Source organism: Mandrillus leucophaeus, unplaced genomic scaffold, assembly GCF_000951045.1.
Source record: "Mandrillus leucophaeus isolate KB7577 unplaced genomic scaffold, Mleu.le_1.0 Scaffold220, whole genome shotgun sequence".
Taxonomy (NCBI): domain Eukaryota; kingdom Metazoa; phylum Chordata; class Mammalia; order Primates; family Cercopithecidae; genus Mandrillus; species Mandrillus leucophaeus.
Genome location: NW_012102255.1, coordinates 297,215 through 305,175, shown reverse-complemented (window position 1 = coordinate 305,175; position 7,961 = coordinate 297,215).

Genomic DNA, 7,961 nt, shown 5'->3' with positions numbered 1-7,961 from the left:
CCAGTAATGGGATGATTGTATCATGGCAGTTCTATTTTTAATTTTTTGAGGTATCCCCATACTGTTTTCCATAGTCATTTATATTTCTAGCAATAGTGTTGAAATATAAATAACTATATAAACTTATAAATAAAAATTGTCTCCATATTCTCTCCAACACTTGCTATCTTTCGTCTTTTTGATAATAGCCATTCTAACAGGTATGTGGTGATATATTATTGCGGTTTTAATTTGCCTTTCTTCGATGACTAGTGATGCTGAACTTTTTTTTTTTTTATATATACCTATTGGCCATTTGTATGTCTTCTTTTGAGAAATGTCATTTCTTGTGTCATCGGGCTATATTCTCTTTGCTGGCCTCAATATGTGATGACAATTTTGTAATATCATTTTCCATGGAGAGAAGAGAAAGATACTCGGTCTTTCCTTCAGCATAGTTGATCAAGTTTGTTTTTGATAGTTGAGGTGTACAAAATAAGACTTCACACATAGGTGTGCTTGCTATTTATTGTATTGCTATAAGTCTGTGCCAAAGAAGCACAGGAGTTCTCATGAATTCTATTTTTTTTTTTTCGCTATTCCCATGAGGAAAGAAAACTGACGAATGGTGCATTTATAAATGTTTATGTTGCATTCACAAGCATATTCCTGGTGAAAAACTTACTTTTGATGAGGCATTAATAAAAATCTGCCTCTCTCTTTACAATATTATATGTCAGATGATTGAAAGGTTATTTACCAAGAACTTCAACTAGACTTCTTAACAGCAACAAAAAAAAGCTAGAATGCAGAGGACTAATATATATTGTTTATGGGTATATATTTATGCAGAAGAAGTATGAAAGTAGATGTGGGGATGATACACACTAATTTTTTTTTTTTTTTTTTTTTTGAGATGGAGTCTCACCCTGTCACCCAGGCTGGAGTGCAGTGGCACAATCTCGGCTCACTGTAACCTCCGACTCCCATGTTCAAACAATTCTCCTGCCTCAGCTTCTCCAGTAGCTGGGATTAGAGGCACCCACCACCATGCCTAGCTAGTTTTTGTATTTTTAGTAGAGACGGGGTATCACCATGTTGGCCACTCGAACTCCTGACCTCAGGTGATCACCCGCCTTGGCCTCCTAAAGTGCTGGGATTACAGGTGTGAGCCACCACGCCCAGCCGATACACACTAACTTTTGAATAGAGTTATGTCCAGGGATGGGGGGAAAGAGAGGGTGACGCACACTGAGTGAGGCAGGAGCTGGACTGTAATATTTTGTTTATTAAATAAATAGCACACTTGTTTACTGAAAAGATGGGTTTGAAGCAAATAAGATAAAATATTAATAGCTGTTTGATGTTGGTGGTATACCACATAATTTATCGTTTTCTGTGTTTTTTGTAAGACCTGAATTGTATCACATTTAAAAAAAATGTTTTAAGATATATTTCCTTTTCCCCTTCATTATGTTTAAAGAATACCAATCAGCTAAAGGACTGAAATTGAGAGTAAATTTCCAGTATTTCTGATCAAGAGTAAATCGTTGGATCTACTTGTCATAAACTTGATGGAGACAAATGTAAAAAGAAAAAAATGGCACTGAACTTTTCTGAAACTGAACTAGCACTTCTGAAAAGAATAAAATCACAGAATCTAGATCCATTAAGCTTATTCTTTGGCTCCTGCAATTGCAGACGTGAGTTCTTACATCCAACATTCAGACCTCTGTATCTCCTCCTTTGCATTCAGGAAAATTTAGATGAATATGTATCAATGAATATCTGAATACCTAATAGAATTACTAATGGTGATTTTGGAATTTCATTTTTCCAAGTTTTTTTTTTTTTTTAATGCAAAGTTCCTTTGGTCAGTGACTTAGCTGTGATCTCACCTAGACACAGGATATGGACTTCTCCAAGTATCCAAGTATCTCTTGTGAGTTCATCACAGGGTTACATAACACATTTCCCTGGCTTACTGCCTTAATTGGCCTCCAGAATTTTCTAAGTTGGGAAAGTGTTCCCAGAAAACAAGATTGAGGGATTGGCAAGGGTGGCACAGGGAAGGAAGGAAGGCGAATAAGAGTACAGTCTCAGCTTGGTCACTCCTCTAGGCAGCTGGGGCATGACTGCCCAGGGGCTCCTAATGAGCCACGGAATGCACCTCAGAATGGACTGCCTGTGCGCCTGAAAGACAGAGGGAGCCTCGATTCATCAGTTTCCAGCTCCAGTTCTTCAAGGGGTGCTCTTGGGGCACTCATTCTCTTGTGCGTTGGGATGACGCTTGCGTGAATGCTGGGCTGCTTGCTGCAGGTGTTCCATGCTGTGGTGTCAAAAAGCAAGAGAGATGCTGCAGCAGAGGGGTGGTGTGGGAAGGTTCCATCTGCTCGAAGCTGCTTGCTGTAGCAGTGGATAGAGTAAGAGATGGACCAAGGATAGGAGCTAGGCCGTAAGTTTTGTGCCATCCAGGTCGATCCTGTGAAAATAGGAGCCATCTCCTGGGTTGTATGAAGTAAAAACCTACAGCTCTACCCTTCTTCAGTCACACAAGAGAAGGCAAATCCATGTGTTGTTCCCATCTCGTCACTCGGGGAGCAAAACCGTACATCAGGGTAGCTGACTTTTAGCACTAGAAGTTATTTTTTATTCTTATGTGTTTGAATCAAATAATATTGTATGAAATAGGCCATGTCCTAGTTTTCAGAGAAAGCAGTAAATCCATTCCAGAGCCCCTCGGGAATGTCCAGATGCGATGCATTTGGAGAACATGCTGTTCATGAAAGGCCATTAGGGTTATTACATCCTTAATGGAATAAGCAAAAAGGAGGCATTTTCCCCTTTTACATTTTGTAAGTGTGCATTATAAGGATAGTGATGATGCAAGGGCTTCATTAGGACAATATGTTGCCTAAACTGCATCTTTTTTTTTTTTTTTTGAGACAGGATCTCACTCCCATCACCCAGGCTGGAGTGCAGTGGCATGAACATGGCTCACTGCAGCCTTGACTTCCCCAGGCTCACTCAGGTGATTCTCTCACCTCAGCCTCCCAAGTAGCTGAGATTACAGGCTTGTACCACCACACCCAGCTAATTGTTTATACTTCTGGTAGAAACCGGATCTTGCCATGTTGCCCATGCTGGTCTCAAACGCCTGACCTCAGGTGATCCACCCTCCTCAGCCTCCCAAAGCGCTGGGATTACAGGTGTGAGCCACCATGCCTGGTCTAAACTGCAATATTTATCTCGATTTTCAACTTTGGATTCTCTAAGTAGCCATGATTCACCCTCACTGGATTTGGAGAAAGAAAAAAAAAATACATGAAAATATTTTTTCTCTTAGACGCTAAGATCCTAATGAGAAGCTTATAATTAAGGCTGTCTTACCAACACCTGCAATAACCTGCTATAAATGTCAATATCAATACACAGGCCGTGTCTGCAACTGTCCAGTTATAACTGTTGGCTGCACATCTAGGGAAACGGAGGAAGAACACAGCCCAAAGTGTGGGTAGCCTGAGGAGTTCACCAAACCCCAGGCTACAGGGAGGAAAGGAAATCCCTGGAGGCTTGAGTTAGGTGGTTTTTAAATAAAACAGTGGGCAGAATTATGTGATGCTTCAACAGGAAATGTATGAGCATCCCCTCACCAAGAGGCTTTATGAAATCCTGCTGAATTGCTTGAGAAAGAATCCAGGTAACCCATGCATGACAGAGTCAAAATGTTTTGCGAGAGAAATGAAGAGGATTTGGGGTGTGTGGGGGCTGACATCTGGAAAGCAATCACGTGCTGCTCCGCACTATACTCCCATGAGCCCAAAATCAGAGAGGATTCGCAGAAACTCACCACTCGCCTGAGCCAGGGGCGGGGCCGGAGAAGACGGGAGGCTGATATTTGTTGCTGAACGTCCATCATATGCCACATAGTGAAGTGGAAAGTGGCTGCTCACTTCCAGGCCTGTCTGTCTCAAAGTGAGTGTCCCGCTGCTCCAAACCGCGCAGGGTCCGGCTCCCACCTGTGCTCGCTGCTCTCCAGACACTGAACAGGGAGCTCGGCAGTCGCCAGGCCTCAGGGTCAGCCTGGTCCTAAGGGTCTGACTCAACCCCAGCAGCCAGCTGGGATAGCTTCCAGGTAAGGGTCGCAGGACCTTACGTAATGTCCAATTTTATCTGAGTCAGCAAAAGAGCTCATGTTGCTCAGGGAATTCTACAGGGAATTGCCCAGAGTGGAGTAGGCTGGAATGAAAAATTAGCACATCAAAGGAAGAAAAATTAAATAACTTCAGTGTTTCCAAATTGTGTTTCTGGATACCTGGAATCGTGAGACTCTAGGAGAATGTGATCCACTTTTTTGTTGTATTTTATCCCAAAGCAGCCAGCTGACCTCTTTGATGAGATCATTACTGTGAACCGCAGCAGCAGCAGCGGTGGCCATTTTCTGTCCTATGTTTTAATTGGCAAAGCTCTGCCATATACTTATGTCACAGAATGCTCAGAATAACTCTGTTGGCATGTTTTCCTGACCCACTGCACAGATGAGGAGAGATGGAGTACACTAGTGACCTCCCCACTTCTTTGTGGTAAGGCCAGCATCACCACCTGGATCTGCTGACTCTGGCTCCAGAGGACATTCTGTGACACGGGAGAAGCGGAGATGAGACGGACTTCATCCAAGGTGCACTGGGAATCTGCCTATGTATCCCACAGACTTTTCAGGCTTACAATGTTTTAAATTCAACCCCTGATCTCCCATCTTACACCAAGCCCACTTTACCTGCAGCCTTCCCCACCTCAGTTACAGCAATGCCTTTTGTTAATGTGTTTTTGATAAATCTCTTCTCCCCCAGCTTTATTGAGCTATCACTGGCAAATACAATTATATACATTTAAGGGGTACAATGTGATTTGTTTATATATTGTGAAATGATTACCATAATCAAGTGAGTTAAGAGATCCCTTGCCTTCTATGGTTATGTGAAAGGAAGATAAAATCTCTGGGACCTCAAACCCCCGAGGCCGAAGGGAAAAGTTAAGTTTGGGAGCTGAGTCATGCAAAAAACAACTACAACAACAGCAAAAAACAAAACCTGCTTTCCTTTTGTTCCTAAACTCATAGCTGCAGGATAGAAGGCCACATACCTCTCCAGGTGGCTTCCCTCACCCTGTGTATTAGTTCACTTTCATGCTGCTGATAAAGACACACCTGATACTGGGCAATTTACAAAAGAAGGAGGTTTAATTGGACTTACTGGTCCACGTGGCTGGGGAAGCCTCACAATCATGGCAGAAGGCAAGGAGGAGCAAGTCACGTCTTACATGGATGGCAGCAGGCTAAGAGAAAATTTGTGCAGGGGAAATCCTCTTTTTAAAACCATCAGATCTCTTGAGACTTATTCACTATCAGGATAACAGCATGGGAAAGACCTGCCCCCATGATTCAATCACCTTCCACCAGCTCCCTCCCACAACATGTGGGAATTCAAGATGAGATTTAGGTGGGGACACAGCCAAAGCAGATCACCCTGACAATGTAAAATAAATAAGAGTTTATCTTTACAGGTATGGAACAAAGACAAGACTAGAAATCATCCCTCTGCCCACCCTGAAACAAATGCATATTTGACTTCTTTCTCTTTGTGTATTTTTATCTTATGTAAAATGCAGATTTACTGAGGGTGACAAGAATGCATAGTTGACTGTTCCTCTACACCCTCCTTTCACATGTTACATGTGAATTCAGTAAGCACTAATGAAAGTTTCACAAGAATATAACCACTTATCTCGCTATCTACCCACTCTTTTCTTTCCTTTTTCCCCTCCTGCTGCTCTTTCCCCTTTAAATATTGGAATCTTCAAAACTCTCTTTGGAAAATACATGGGCCACAGATTGCACAGTAACTTGTGTTTCTTTTTCCCAGTGCATCCTCAACCTTGGCAAAATGAACCTCTAAATTGATCGAGGCCTGTCTCAGATACTTTTTGGTGTACGAATACCTTGTGTGTGTGTCTGTGTGTGGTGAGAACATTTAAGATCTGCTCTCTCTTAGCAAATCTCAAGTATACAATAATCGGTAACCATAGACACCATGCTGTACGTTAGATTTCCAGAACTTAATTCATCTTCTATCTGAAAGTTTGTACCACTTGACCAACCTCTCTCCATTTCTCTCACTCCCCAGCCCCTGGCAACCACATCTCTAATCTGTGCTTCTGAGTGTGACTTTTTTTAGATTCCAAATGAGTGAGGTCACCCAGTATTTGTCTTTCTCTGACTCTCTATTTCACTGAGCATACTGTGCTCCAGGCTCATCTATGTTGTGTCAAATGATAGGATTTTCTTCTTTTAAGGCTGAATATTATTCTGTTGCGTATATATACTCCATTTTCTGTATTAATCTGTTGACAGACAAGTTGATTCTATACCTTGGCTATTGTGAATAGTGCTGCCATGGACACAGGAGTACAGATATTTCTTTGAGATATTGATGTTGTTTCCTGTGGATCTATATCAAGAGTGGGATTGATGGATCTTATGATAGTTCTATTTGTAATTTTTGGAGGAAGCTCCATATTGTTTTTCATAATGGGGTACGAGTTTGTTTCATCTAACAGCTTACAAGTGTTCGCGTTTCTCCACATCCTCACCAACCCTTGTTATGGCTTGTCTTTTATAATAGCCATCCTGACATGTATAAGGTGCCATCTCATTGTGGTTTTGATTTGCATTTCCCTGAAGGTTCGTGATGTTCAGCATCTTTTCATGTACTTACGGGACATTTTGGTGTCGTCTCTGAGAAATGTTTTCAGGTCCTTAAGCCAACTTTGTTTTTTCAGTTACCCAAGTAAGCAAATAAACGAACAAACAAAATCCTTAGAGTCATCGTTGTCTCTATTTTTCTCTCACACCCACATACGATTTGTCATGAAATGTCATGGACTTGACCTTTAAAAATATCCAGAATTTGACCACTTCTCACCATCCTCTCAGCTGTCTCCCTGGTCTGAATCACCGTTGACATTTGCATGGATTCTTGTGATGGCCTCCTAATTGGTCTCCCTGCTTCTTCCCTTTGTCCCCAGTATAATAGCCAGAGTTATCTTTTTTTTTTTAGACAGGGTCTCCCTCTGTCACCCAGGCTGGAGTGCAGTGGCACCATCTCTGCTCACTGCAACTCCCACCTCCCTGGGCTCAAACGATCCTCCCACCTCAGCCTCTGGAGTAGCTGGAACCACAGGCAGGCACCAGCATGCTCAGCTAATTATTTCGTATTTTTTGTAGAGGCAGGGTTTCACCATGTTGCTAGGCTGGTCTCAAACTCCTGGACTCAAGGCATCTGCCCACCTTGGCCTCTCAAAGTGTTGGGATTACAGATGTGAGCCACCGCACACAGCCCAAGCTGATGTATTTTGTTTGTTTGTTTTTGAGACAGAGTCTCACTCTGTCACTAGGCTGGAGTGCAGTGGCGAGATCTCACTGCAACCACCCCCTCCCGGGTTCAAGCAATTCTCCTGCTTCAGTCTCCCGAGTAGCTGGGACTACAGGCGCCCACCACCGCACCCAGCTAATTTTTGTAGTTTTAGTACAGATGGGTTTTCACCATGTTGGCCAGGATGGTCTCGATCTCTTGACCTTGTGATCTGCCTGCCTCGGCCTCCCGAAGTGCTGGGATTACTTACAGGCGTGAGCCACTGTGCCCATCCCAGAGTGATCTTTTAAGAGGTGACTTAGATAATAAGCCTCTGCTCAGAACCCTGTACTAGCTCATTTCACTCAGCGTAAAAACTAAAGTTCTTACGATGATGACAAAGTCCTCTTTGTTTTTCCCACCCCATTGCTGTGATTACCTCCAGTAGGAGGAGTAGCTACTACATGCTCCTAATCTACTCCAGCCACCCAGCTTCCTTACCATTCCTCCAACATCTCAGGCACGATCTTATTCCAAGGCCTTTGCTCTCGATGTTCCATCTTCTTCGAATGC